This window comes from Pteropus medius, unplaced genomic scaffold (assembly GCF_902729225.1).
Source record: "Pteropus medius unplaced genomic scaffold, Ma_sr-lr_union100, whole genome shotgun sequence".
NCBI classification, from domain to species: domain Eukaryota; kingdom Metazoa; phylum Chordata; class Mammalia; order Chiroptera; family Pteropodidae; genus Pteropus; species Pteropus medius.
Window position 1 is genome coordinate 987868 of NW_024342645.1, and position 14235 is coordinate 1002102.

At 39.6% G+C, this 14235-nt stretch overlaps 1 long non-coding RNA gene across 1 annotated transcript in view; it reads left to right on the forward strand.

Annotated features, from left to right (window-relative positions):
• The first annotated feature begins 80 nt into the window (after nucleotides 1-80).
• The window catches only part of LOC120605714 (uncharacterized), a 98656-nt gene continuing 84501 nt past the window's right edge, over nucleotides 81-14235 (forward strand). The window contains exons 1-4 of the long non-coding RNA XR_005653688.1: nucleotides 81-197; nucleotides 902-1043; nucleotides 1488-1564; nucleotides 6228-6346. This is a non-coding gene — a long non-coding RNA (uncharacterized LOC120605714). The remainder of the gene's footprint in view (nucleotides 198-901; nucleotides 1044-1487; nucleotides 1565-6227; nucleotides 6347-14235) is intronic.

Consider the following 14235-nt stretch of genomic DNA (forward strand, 5'->3'; position numbering starts at 1 on the left):
CACCCCGCGTCTCGCGTCACTGAGACGCATCACGGCTATTGGCTTGAAACCATTGTGGCGTAGTTAGAGCCCGGCTCTCCTTGGGTCTCCCTGGAGACTCGTATACAGAACCACGTGGACGAAAAGCACGCGAGTTTGGAGGGGCAGGAACACAAAGAGAAGTGGACAGGAATGTGACACCAGCGGGTAGCCGGAAGGTATTGGGAAAGATGAAGGAATCATGGGGAGAAGACCCAGAATTTGAGAGACGGGGCATATATATATCAACTTTCAGTTTTTAGGGGTGGCCTGGGAGAGGGCCTGTTCTTTAGCCTCTTCTTTTTCTCTACTCTTAAAGACACTGCTCATTTTACTAACTAACATGAGACCAGTGATTGGGGATGACAAAGGAAGCATAGAGTCAGTAGAAGGGGTTCTCTTTGGTCTTTCAAGAAAAAACTGAGACAGAACTTGAATTTTTGCCGCTCTCATTCTTTATTTATAACCTTTCCCTCCTCCCCGCAGGTGGTTAAGAAAACCACACAGCCAGGTAGATTGGTGTCAAGGCAAATATAGGTTTTCAATTTCACCTGGACCATCAGTCCTAGAAAAATAGAGCCAGTACACCAGGCCCCCGTCCCCTGAAGGCCCAGCTGCCTACTCTATCTGTGAGAGTGCTCTGGATTCCTTAGCACCCTCTCCCATTCTTCACAGCTGATGTTTCTTTCCATTACCACTCTGCTGAAGTCCCTCACTGTCTTCTATTTCCTAGAGAAACTAGGGGCAGTCAGGAGAGAAATACTTAAATTTCTGCCTGCAAACATACTTGAATCCATTCTGAATTTTGCTCAAGATTAGAAGAGGTGTATTTCTTCTTGTTCAGGAGCAATCCCTTCCGGATCTCAACCCTTTGTTTCCTTAGGGCCCTCATGCGATCACATTCTACAGATGGCTGTTGAATGAGCCAGGTGCTCTTCTAGATATCGGGGATACAGCATTGAATAAAACAGGCAAAATTCTTCAAGTAGCTTACATTCTAGTAGAAGCAGAAGAACAATAATCAAGTAAGTGAAATATATAGTATTTTAGGTGGTAATGATACCTATGGAGGCAAATAAAGCAGGGAGTAGGATATGGAGTGTGTAAGGTATGGTCAGAGATGGCCTCAATGAGAAAGTAGCATTTGAATGACCTGAAGGAGGTGAAGGAGTGAGCCATCTGAATATCTCAGGGAAGAATGTTCTAGGTATAGGGAACAGTAAATGCAATAGTTCTGAAGTGGGAGCATATTTGCCACTTTTGGGGAAGAAGCAGAAGGTCAGTGTGGCTGGAGTAAAAAGAGAGAGATAGAGAGTGGGAGACGAGGTAAGGGAGACATAAGGGAGGCGCTTCACCTTGTAGGGTTGGCTCTAAGGCTAATTTGATGACTTTGGCTTTTATTCTGGAAGGTTTTGAGCAGAGGATGGACATGGATCTGACTTTTTCTTTTTTTAATGGAATTTCTTTAGCAGCTGAATGGAGAACAGATCTGAAGAGAGCCAGACTAGAAGCAGGAGACCATTTAGGAGATCATTGCAATCATCTGGTGAGAGATGATGGTGGCTCGGGTTAGTGTGGTGAGAAGTGGTTGGATTCTGGGTATATTTTGAATGTAAAGCCAACAGGGTTTGCTGTGAGAGAAAGGGGGGAATTTTTGGCCTGAACATTGAGAAGGTGTAGGCTATGGAAGGACTAAGTTTTGGGGTGGTGGGAGGTCAAGAGCTTGGTTTAATACATATTAAGTTTGAGATGTCTATCAGACACATCAAGATGTCAAGAAGGCAATTGACCATACAAGTTTGGCAAGTTCTGGGTCGAAGATATAAAATTGAGTCATCAGCATATGGATGTTATTTAAAGCCATGAGATCAGAAGAGATCACCAAGGGAGCAAGTATAAATAGAAGAGATGTATAAGGACTGAATCCTTGAGCTTTCCAATATTAGTTGATTTTAGAAATGAGTAGGAACTATCAAAGAGACTGAGGAATGCCCAGCGAAGTAGAGGAAAAACAAATCCAGGTGATGGTAGTATGCTGGAAGCTAAGAGAAGGAAACTTACCAAGGAGGAAAGAAAGATCAATTGTGTCAAAAGCTGCATACAGGTTAAATAAGACAAGTCTGATAATTGATTTAGAATGTTGTTGGTGACTTTGAAAAGAATGACTTTGAAAAGTTTGATTGTGGGTGAGTTCAAGAAAGAATGAGAAGAGATGGATGGATACAGTACTGTATAGAGAATTCTGAAGGAGTTTTGTGGTAAAGGAAGGAGAAGTATTGGGTGGGAGCTAAAAGGAGAAGTGAGGTCAAGAATATTTTTTAATTTAATTTTTATTTATTTATTTTATTATTATTCCTTCTCATCAAGCATCCTTCCGCCTCACTTCTACTTCAAACCCTGACTTATGGATGTTGCCATTTCCCCTTAAGAACCGGATCTCTGAAGGCGGGGTGTCTCCTCTCACACGCTTGGGCTTGGCGTCCCCAGGGACTGGCTCTCCTGGAGCACTCAGGGGGCCCCGGTGCACCCGGGGCCTGGTGCACTGGGGTATGGTCCGTGGCTCAACCTGGGGTGGGAACCCAGGACCTTCTGCATGTAAAGCGGACATGATAACCACTACACTATGGAGCCACCCCCAAAATATTTTTTAAATGGCAAAAATAACTATATTTATGCTGCTGATAAAGATCTAGTAGAGGGTGAGGATGATGTTGGAGAGAGAGGAGAGTAGCTGAAGCAATGTCCTTGATGAGGTGAGAAGGGGTGGGATCCAATACAGAGTGAGGGCCTGGCTTGGTTAGGGGCACAAAGAGTTCATCTAAAGGAAGAAGAGAGAAGGCATAATATTTGGGCACAGGTGCAGAGAGGTGAATGAATGTGGTAGAAACTGGTGGAGATTTTCTCCTGGTGGCCTTTATTCTCTCATTGAGTTAGGCAGCAAGGTCAGCTTAGATTGAATCAAGGATGAAGGAGGAAGTTTGGAAATTTAGAGAGAGAGGAGGAGTTATAAACTAGTCATCTAGGGCAGTGGTTCTCAAACTTGATAATGTATCAGAATCACCTAGAAAGTCTGTGAAGGCCCCATCCAGAGTTTCTGAGTCTGGAGATCTTGGGTGGGCCTGAGAACTTGCCTTTCCAACAAGTTTCCAGGTGATGTTGCAGCTTCTGGTCTGGGGACAGCCCTTTGAGAACCACTGTACTAGTGAATGGGAGAGTGAATGGACTGTGGAAATATAGTAGAGTTGCTAGGCAGCATCGAGGGCCATCCGAGGTTAGAAATCATGGATTGAAAATGTCTCTGTTCAGCGTTCATTCTCATTACATTCATAGTCAATGTCACAGGTTCAGAGTCCTGTGTCTTTAAAACTTTCATTTTCTACTGACTTTTCTTTTGACATATAATAGTCTCCAAATTCTTCCCCTTTAAAAAATGAAAATCTTTACCTTAAGTTCTAGCTCTCTCCTCTTCGCAGTTCTCTTGGAAGAGTTGTGTACACTATATTTCCCCACCTGTCCATCTGTGTAGCATCCTCATGCCTCTACCTCTCAGACATCAGGAAATCTCTCAGTCATTATGATTTCCTATTTGCTAACTCTGGTGGGCTTTTTTTTTTCTTTTTAATATAGCTATAATCAGTTACTTAACCTCCTGCAAGCTCAATACCTACAATCACTTCTTCCTTAAAGTTCTCTCCTCCTTTAGGTTTCATGATACAATGCTTTTCTGGTTTTCCTCTTGACAGCTCCTTCTCATTCTCTTTTTCCTCTAGTGTTCCTTTATTCTCTTTATTTATAGTGTTGCTTATAGCACAGTGGTTGTTATGTAGTAGTCTCTCTTGTATACAATTTCACTTTCTGTGGTTTGAGTTACCCATGGTGAACTGTGGTCTGAAAATATTAAATGGAAAATTCCAGAAATAAACAATTCTTAAGTTTTAAATTGCCCACTGTTCTTAGTAGTGTGATGAAATCTCATGCCATCCCACTTTATTCAGCCCAGGAAATGAGTCATTCCTTTGTCCAGTGTATCTACGTTGTATATGCTACATGCCTGTTAGTCATTTAGTAGCTGTTTCAGTTATCAGATTGACAGGTGTAGTATCGAAGTGCTTGTGTTCAAGTAACCCTCATTTTACTTAATAATGGCCCCAAACTATTCACATAACTTTTATTACAGTATATCATTATAATTGTTCTATTTTATTAGTTGTTAATCTCTTACTGTGCCTGATTTATAAATTATACTATCATAGGTACGTATGTATAGGAAAAAACAATATATAAAGAGTTTGGTACTATCTGCAGTTTCAGGCATCCACTGGGGGTCCTGGAATATATCTCCAGTGGATAAGGGGGGGACTACTATATGTGCAGATATAGATTTCCTGAGATATCTTCTGATTCCTCTGGTTACTAACTGTGAGGCCTGAAACATTTAAATGTTTCTTCATATGTTAAAAAAAATGGGATTAATAGTAGTACCTACCTCGTAGAGTTATTTGAAGATTAAATTGCTTAATCTGCATGAAATATTTACAGCAGTGTCCAGCATATACTGAGTATGTAACAACACTGATTACCTACTCATCTATCAGCTGCTATGTGTCTAGGCTGATGATGCCAAAATCTATATTTTCAGGTAGAACTTACTCTTGAGCTCAAGTCATAATTATTCAGCTGCTTCCTGACATACCCCTTAGATGTCCCATCAGCATCTCAACTTCAGCATGTCCAGACCTTAAAGTCAACATTTTCCACTCAGTTTGCCCCTCTTATTACACACATCTATCCAATTTCCTAGCCAAAACTTTGCTAGTTTCCAACTTCTCCCCTCCCTTAATTCTTATGGAGGTATTATCTTTTATTTAAATTGTTATTTTACTTTTCAATTATAATTGGCATTCAATATTAGTTTCAGGTGTACAACATAGTGGTTAGACATTTATATAACTTATGAAGTGATCATTCAATTAGTCTAGTACCCATCTGACACCATACATAGTTAATTACAATGTTATAGACTATATTCTCTATGCTGTACTCTATATCCCATGACTATTTTGTAACTGCTAATTTGTACTTTTTCATTTTTTCACCTTTTTCAGCCAGCTCCCTAATCCCCCTGCCCTCTGGCAAACACCAGTTTGTTCTCTGTATCTGTGAGTCTCTTTCATTTAGCTTGTTCGTTTCCCTTGTTCCTTAGGTACTGACATAAGTGAAATCATATGGTATTTATCTTTCTGTGTCTGACTTATTTCATTCAGCATTATACCAACTAGGTCCATCCATGTCATTGCAAATGGTAAGATTTCATTTTTTTATGGCTGAGTAATATTCCATTGTATATATGTACCATAACTTCTTTATCCAATCGTCATCTATCGATGGACACTTAGGTTGCTTCCATATCTTGGCTACTGTGAAGAGCGCTGCAGTGAATCCAGGGGTGCATCTTTATGCATTAGTTTTTTGGCTTTCTTTGGATAAATACCCAGAAGTAGAACTGCTGGGTCATAAGGTATTTCTACTTTTAATTTTCTGAGGAACCTCCATATTGTTTTCCATAGTGGCTGTGCCAATTGGCAATCCCACCAACAGTGTACAAGGGTTCCCTTTTCTCCACGTCCTCACCAATACTTGTTGTTTTTTTATTTATTTATGATAGCCAATCTGACAGGTTTGAGGCGATATCTCATTGTGGTTTAAATTTGCATTTCTTGGATGATTAGTGATGTTGAGCATGTTTTCATATGTCTATTGGCCATCTGTGCTTCTTCTTTGGAGAAATACCTATTCAGGTCTTCTATCCATTTTTTAATTGGATTTTGTTGTTGTTGAGTCGTATGAGTTTGCTGTAAATTTTACCCCTTGTCAGATGTATCACAGGCAAATATCTTCTGTTCAGTGGTTGTCTTTTTGTTTTGTTGATGGTTTCCTTTGCTGCTGTGCAAAAAACATTTTAGTTTTATGTAGTCCCATTTGATTATTCTTTTCCTTGCTTGAAGAGATATATCCAAAAGATTTGGCTCCCAAAAATCAAGACCAATTTGCCTTCACGTGAGAAGGAAGACAATGGACTTTTATGGTATTACCCCAAGGCTACTTACATAGCCCAACAATTTGCCATGGGTTGGCCTGGACCAGACTGGCAACAGCGGTATTGTTTTATTATATTGATGATATTGTGTTAACCTCTGCTTCTCTTATAGATTTAGAACGAGTGGTGCCGGTGCTGTTGCAGCATCTGAAAACATGTGGCTGGGTGTAAATGCAACCAAGGTTCAGAGACCTGGCTCGTCTGTCAAAATCTTGGGTGTTGTCTGGTTGGGTAAGATGAAAGTTATCCCTGATGCTATAATTGATAAGATACGAGCGTATTCATGACCCACTACAGTTAAAGAATTGCAGAGTAATGTGGGTCCTTTGGGGTACTGGAGAGTGTTTGTGCCCCACCTAACACAGCTAGCATGGCTGTTGTATGGTCTGATCAAGAAGGGAAGCCGCCCATACCCACTGATACGTGGTATACGGATGGGTCTAGTAGGGGTCAGGGAGCCAAGTGGGTAGCTATAGGTGTGCAACCAGCCACTGACCATACCAGCTACTGACTGTATTTGGTATGATACAGGTACGGGCCAAAGCAGCCAATGGGCTGACAGTTGGGCAGTGTTTAAAGGCCTAATGTTATGGTTGCCTACGTGGAAATGGCAAACTGGCTAGTGGGCCATAGAACCTTGTGGGGACAAGCCATGTGGCAAGACCTGTGGGAGATAGGACAGGAAAAGGATGTAACTGTTTATCATGTTATGGGTCATGTCCTCTTGGAACTCCAGGAAATGATGAGGTAGTTGCCTTCTCACATGTGCGATGACCAGAAAAGGCTCCTGCCACTGACGTGGTGCACTGGCTCCACAGATGATTGCAGCATGTGGGTGCCAAAACCATGTGGACAGTGAAGCAACAATGGAAACTGCCTCTGGAGTAGGAAGATGTCACAGATGCTTGTGCCAAGTGTCCAGTATGCAGCTGGGATACGCTGCATCCTTGCTGCATGAAGCGGGAGCATGCACAAGTAACAAGGAGAAGTGGCTCATTGGCCATGTGGCAGATAGATTATATAGGGCCACTTCCAAAAGCTCAAGGGGCATCATATACCCTTATGGCAGTAGACATGACTACCAGGTTGTTGTTTGCATGGCCCTGTGCGGTTGCATGGGCAGGCCTGACTTTTACTTGGTGCTGGGTCTGAGCTCTCCTAGGAGGTGGAGCCTGCCTCTTAGTGGCATGTTGTTGTTCCCTGTATTGTTGTTGTGGCATATGTGTACAGAGTTCTGCCCTCCTGCAGCGATCATGTGCCAAGCCTCTAATAGGTGTATGAGAGGAACCCTGAAGGGGTGGAATGTATGGAGAAAGAAAGATAACTGTAGTCAGGCTCCCTCCCACCCCCATAGCTAACTTCCCAGCAGAAGAAAACCCAGCACTTCTCCCCTTATGTAACCATGTGCCTGGTATGCATGCATGGGTTTCTAACTTGGCAGTGTGCCACTATTGTTTAACTGGTATATAAAAGGTGCTACTGCCATGCGAGGGGGAGCTGTGCCTTTGCTGGATAACACTGCCATCCTGTGAGGTGGGCTGTGCCCTTGCTGGAATAAAGAGCTATGTTACAGTTGCCTACAGCTCTCAGCATTTTCTTTCAACTGCCCGAGTCTTGAATCTGCAGCAACACCCAATTCTAACAGTTTTTTGGTGGAATCTTCAGCGTTCTCTCTATATAGTATCATGACACCATCATGAAAGTTTTACTTCTTCCTTTCCAATTTGGATGCCTTTTATTTCTTTTTCTTGTCTGATTGTTGTGGCTCTGACTTCCAAAACTGTGTTTAGTGAAAGTCGTGAAAATGGACACTCTTGTCTTGTTCCTGATCTTAAAGATAAAGCCTTCAGCTTTTCACTATTGAATATGACATTAGCTGTGGTTTTGTCACATATGGCCTTATGATGTTGAGATATGTTCCCTTTATCCCCACTTTGCTGAGAGTTTTTTTTTTTTTAAAGTCAAATATGGATGCTATCTTTTGTCACATCTCTTACATTTCTGATTTTATGTTTTTGGGTCCTTTCTCTTTTTCTCTTGATGGGTCTGGTAAAAGGTTTATCCATTTTATTTATCTTTTCAAAGAACCAGCTCTTGGTTTCACTGATCTTTTGTATTGTTTTTCTGGACTCTATTTCATTTATTTCTACTCTGATCTTTATCATTTCCTTCCTTCTATTCACTTGGATTTTGTTTGTTGTTCTCTTTCTAGTTTTTTTTTTTTTAATGGAGTATTAAAGTTTAAAAAGACTTCTTTAAGAAGAAAAAATTATAAATACGAGTAATAAAATGGCAACAACTACATACGATAATAAACCCAAAATGGTTTAAAGACTTAAATGTAAGACCAGAAACAAAACTTCTGGAAGAAAATATAGGCAGTAAACCCTCTGGTATTGCTCTTAGTAATATTCTTTTGGATATATCTCTCAAGCAAGGGAAAGAATAATCAAATGGGACTACATAAAACTAAAATGTTTTTTGCACAGCAGCAAAGGAAACCATCAACAAAACAAAAAGACAACCACTGAACAGAAGATATTTGCCTGTGATACATCTGACAAGGGGTAAAATTTACAGCGAACTCATGCAACTCAACAACAACAAAAAAATCCAATTAGAAAATGGATAGAAGACCTGAATAGGTATTTCTCCAAAGAAGAAGCACAGATGGCCAATAGACATATGAAAACATGCTCAACATCACTAATCATCCAAGAAATGCAAATTTAAACCACAATGAGATATCGCCTCAAACCTGTCAGATTGGCTATCATAAATAAATAAAAAAACAACAAGTATTGGTGAGGACGTGGAGAAAAGGGAACCCTTGTACACTGTTGGTGGGATTGCCAATTGGCACAGCCACTATGGAAAACAATATGGAGGTTCCTCAGAAAATTAAAAGTAGAAATACCTTATGACCCAGCAGTTCTACTTCTGGGTATTTATCCAAAGAAAGCCAAAAAACTAATGCATAAAGATGCACCCCTGGATTCACTGCAGCGCTCTTCACAGTAGCCAAGATATGGAAGCAACCTAAGTGTCCATCGATAGATGACGATTGGATAAAGAAGTTATGGTACATATATACAATGGAATATTACTCAGCCATAAAAAAATGAAATCTTACCATTTGCAATGACATGGATGGACCTAGTTGGTATAATGCTGAATGAAATAAGTCAGACACAGAAAGATAAATACCATATGATTTCACTTATGTCAGTACCTAAGGAACAAGGGAAACGAACAAGCTAAATGAAAGAGACTCACAGATACAGAGAACAAACTGGTGTTTGCCAGAGGGCAGGGGGATTAGGGAGCTGGCTGAAAAAGGTGAAAGAATGAAAAAGTACAAATTAGCAGTTACAAAATAGTCATGGGATGTAGAGTACAGGGAATATAGAGTATAGGGAATATAGCCAATATTATTATAAGGGCTGTGTGTAGTACCAGATGGGTGCTAGAGGAATTGGGGGGATCACTTAATAAGTTGTGTAAATGTCTAACCATTGTACTGTATATTTGAAACTAATATAAAATAATAATAATAATAATAATAATAATAATAATAATAATAAGAAACTAATATAAAATAATAATAATAATAATAATAATAATAATAATAATAATAATGAATAACCACTAAAAGAAGGAAATCCCTTTAACATTTCTTATAATACTGATTTGGTGATGATGAACTTTATTAGCTTGTGCTTGTCTGGGAATGGAGATTTTATCTTAGTCTACAAACTCAGGTATACAAGAAACATAATTTTGTTTTTCTGTAATATACCCCCATTTCTATTTGCAGCCAGCCCCAATTCTACTGGAGTCCGGGACACTTAGTTTCAATCAATTGATAGTATCGCCCCAGGGATTGCCTAAATTCTGGGATGGTGTCTTATATGTATTTGCCAAAGCACTGGAGGAAGTGGCCCTTGTTATTAAATGGCCACCCAAGAATCCGCTGAAATATCTATTACTTGGTTCATTGTTGCATGATCTCTTTAGGTTTGGTATCTCTTTGCTATCTCTAGGTCACTCTTGGACACGTAAGCTCATTCTGCTGCTTTCGGGCCTGAGAATAGCATGAGAAAGTATGCCACTGTCCAAAGTTCTAGCTGCCTCCAAAACAGGCAACACTTTGTAGTCATTTTCTCTTTCGGAGGCCTTGTCTCCTTCCTGAGGCTCTACCCATATATAGGAGTGGGGCCCCACTGCTATCAATACCGAAAACCTACTTGAAGGTTTTGCTATCTCTTTATCCTCAGGTCCCTGAAGACAAAACTCACCAACATCTGTGCTCTTATTTCTTTCCCTCTGGCTCTTATGTGCTGGTGTAATGCCAATGGCAAGCCTGGCTTTACCCAAGATATTGTCTCCACTTCTTTGTCCAGGGTGCTAGTTCTTTCTGTTTTATTAAGGGCCTCGGCAATTGAAATTTAAAAGGCAGAAAAAGCTTCCCATTTTTCCTCCTGGTTTTTGCTATCACATGCTCTCACTGAGGCATAAACAGAAAAATTTGGCTGTTAATGTGGGGCTATGAGAGGAAAGGGAAGCAAACAAAAATTGTATTTTGAAATATTGAGTGACATCAGAAACACGGCAGAGTGAGAGATGTCCCCAGTTCTCTCCCCTTGAAATAACAATAAGCTGAACATGTAAAACTCAACAAAAAAATACCCAACATGCACACCAGCACAACTGAGCAAGGGATCTGCAAATAAGAGCTACCACAGGCCAGAACCACGGGAGTCAGGCAGCAGACAGGGAGAAACAAAGAAGCTACCTCTCGAAGCTGCCAGAGCTCCCTGTAGGAGGAGGGGGAGGGGAGAAAGTGTGGTGGGTTTCCTGAATAGCCCTGCCTGGGAGCTGTGAGTTCCACACAGTGGCAGTGCCTAGGGATCAGGGCAGAAAGAAGAGAAGTAGGGATGGCAGAGAAACAATAGCTGATTATCACTAGTCGTGGTTGCAAAGGCTGAGCCACAGCCCCCATCCTCCAACCTGGAGGGCCCCTCCCCCAATATCCTCCAAGATCAAGCACCACGGAGACCCAGGGGAATCTGAGCAAATGCTACCGGAACTGTCATTAACACTGACAGGGACTGAGACTGAGGGTAGTGAGCATGACTGAATATTTATAATAAAAAAAGGCATTATTAAGGCTTTATATAAAGCAGGGATCCAAGAGGCTTAGATGCCACCAACTGGAAACAAAAAGAAAAACGCCTTCTTAGAAACAGGCGTTTCTAAGAAAGAACTTTATATAGTACAACTTCTTTCGGCGGGGTGGGGGTGGGGGGATGAGGGTGGGGAAAACAGAATACACTTCCATTAATGCCCAGGTGGAGAAATAGTCCGTTAAACACCATGAACAACCAAAGTGGCAAGGCAGATCAGCATGAAAAAGAAAAAATCTCCAGAAACTAAGCTTAAAGGCATAGAAATATGTAACTTAAATGACAGAGAATTCAGGATGGTACTTCTGAAAGAACTCAGTGAGATCCAAAACAATTCATATCAATAATTCCAGGAATTGAATAAACAACTAGATCAGCAGAATGAGTTTTTTAGCAAGGAGATTGAAACCCTAAAAATGAACCAAATAGAACTTCTGAAGATGAAGAACACACTGAAGGAGATGAAGAATGAAATAGTAAGCTTAGGAAATACAGTCGACGAAATGGAGGAAAGGATCAGTGATATCGAAGACAGAAATCTAGAAGTAAATCAGAAGGAAGAAGAGAGAAACGGAAAAATGAAAAATAATGAAAGAGAAATACAAGAACTGGCTGATACCATCAGGAAATGGAACATAAGAATAATGGGTTTTCTTGAAGGGGAAGAGGAAAAAGAGCAGGGAAAAAAAGCATTTTCAGACAAATAGTGAGAATTTCCCAAATCTCAAGAATGAACTACAGCTTAGAATTCAAGAAGTCAACGGAACACCCAGTTATCTCAACCCAAAAGGCCTCTCCAGGACACATTATATTAAAATTATCAAAAATCAAAGACAAAGCATTCTCAGGGCAGCCAGGGAAAATAAGTTGGTAACCTAGAAAGAAAAACCCATTAGATTATTACTTCTCAGCACAAACCTTACAAGCCAGAAAGGAGTGGAATCAAATATTCAAACTATTAAATGAAAAGAACTACCAGCAAGAAGAGTGTATACAGTAAAGCTCTCCTTTAGATATGAAGGAGAAATAAAGACTTTTCCTGACATGCAAAAATCAAGGGAATTCTCCACTACAAGGCCTGCATTACAGGAAATACTGAAAGGGATCAGCTCACTTAAAAGAAATGATTAAAAAAATACATAACTATGAGTAAGGTGACTAGCAGGCAGATAGAAGCTGAGGAATGCAACCTTTATTAAGAACAGGGCATTATAACCTTAAACAATAAGAAAAGATTTGCTATTATAAGATAGTAATGAACATTCAACATACATAGGGACAAATTGAGACAACAATGACTGAAAAGGGGAGGATTCAAAGATCCAAAACCATAAAGGGGAATGGAGATAAGGCACACAAAGATGAAAATTGATATCTATATCTATATTTATATCATCTATATATCTATATCATCTATATCATCTATATCTATATATCTATATCTATATCTATATCTATATCTACATCTATATCTACATCTATATCTATATCTATATATCTCTATATCTATATGTCTATGTCTATGTATCTCTCTCTATCTCTGTCTCTGTCTCTATCTCTATCTCTATCTCTATCTCTATCTCTATCTCTATATAACTATCCTTTACATATTATTAATAGTTACTAAATGCCAAAGATGCAGAACCGAAATATGTAACATAAAACAAGAAGAACTAGAGGGAAAATCCACAAAACCTAACCAAAAAAAAAAAAAAAAAAACACCCCAAAAAACAGGAACACGAGGATAAGGAAGCAATGGAAACACCGAGCTACCAGAAAGCAAAAGATAACATGGCTATAGGAAACCTCATATTTCAATAATCACCCTAAATGTAAATGGATTGAATTCACCAACAAAAAGGCACAAAGTTGCAGATTGGATCAAAAAACAAAACCCAACCATATTCTGTCAACAGGAGACACATTTCAGTTCCAAAGACAAATATAGACTCAAAGTGAAAGGGTGGAAAATGATGTTTCAAGCAAATGGCATTCAGAGAAAAGCGGGAGTAGCGGTGCTAATATCAGATGAAATAGATTTCAAAATAAAAATTTAAAGAAAGGTACTGAGAGACACTTCATAATGATAAAGGGAATCATGCACCAAGAAGACACGATGCTTATTAATATCTATGCTCCCAATCAGGGAGCCCCAAAAGACATAAAGCAATTACTAACAGAACTAAAGGGAGAAACAGACCAAAACACTATTATAGTAGGGAACCTAAATACCCCACTGTCAGATAGGGACAGATCATCTAAACAGAAAATCAATAAGGAAATAACCTCCTTAAGTGACACATTAGACCAACTGGACATAATTGACATTAATAGAGCCTTTCATCCCAAAACGGCTGCTTATACATTCTTCTCTAGTGCACATGGAACATTCTCAAGAATTGACCACATACTGGGACACAGAGATAGCCTCAACAAATGTAAGAGGGTTGAAATCATACAACCATATTCTCTGATCATAATGCTTTGAAGCTGGAGATCAACTGTAAAAAGAAAGCGGTAGGAACCACAAATACATGGAGGTTAAACACCATGCTACTGAAGAGCGACTGGGTCAGAGAAGAAATAAAAAGAGATCAAGAGATACATAGAAATGAATGATAATGATAGTACAACGTATCAAAATTTGGGGACATGGCAAAAGTGGTGGTAAGAGGCCTATCTCAAAAAATAGGAATGAGCCCAAATAAACAATCTAATGCTTCATCTTAAAAAACTTGTAAAGGAAGAACAAATAAAGCCTAAAATCAGCAGAAGGAAAGAAATAATCAAAATTAGAGCAGAATTAAATGAAATTGAAAACAAACAAACAAAAAAACAATAGAAAAAATGAAGGCAAAAAAGAGCTGGTTCTTTGAGAAGTTTAATAAAATTGACAAACCCCTGGCTAGACTCACCAAAAAAAAAAAAAAAAA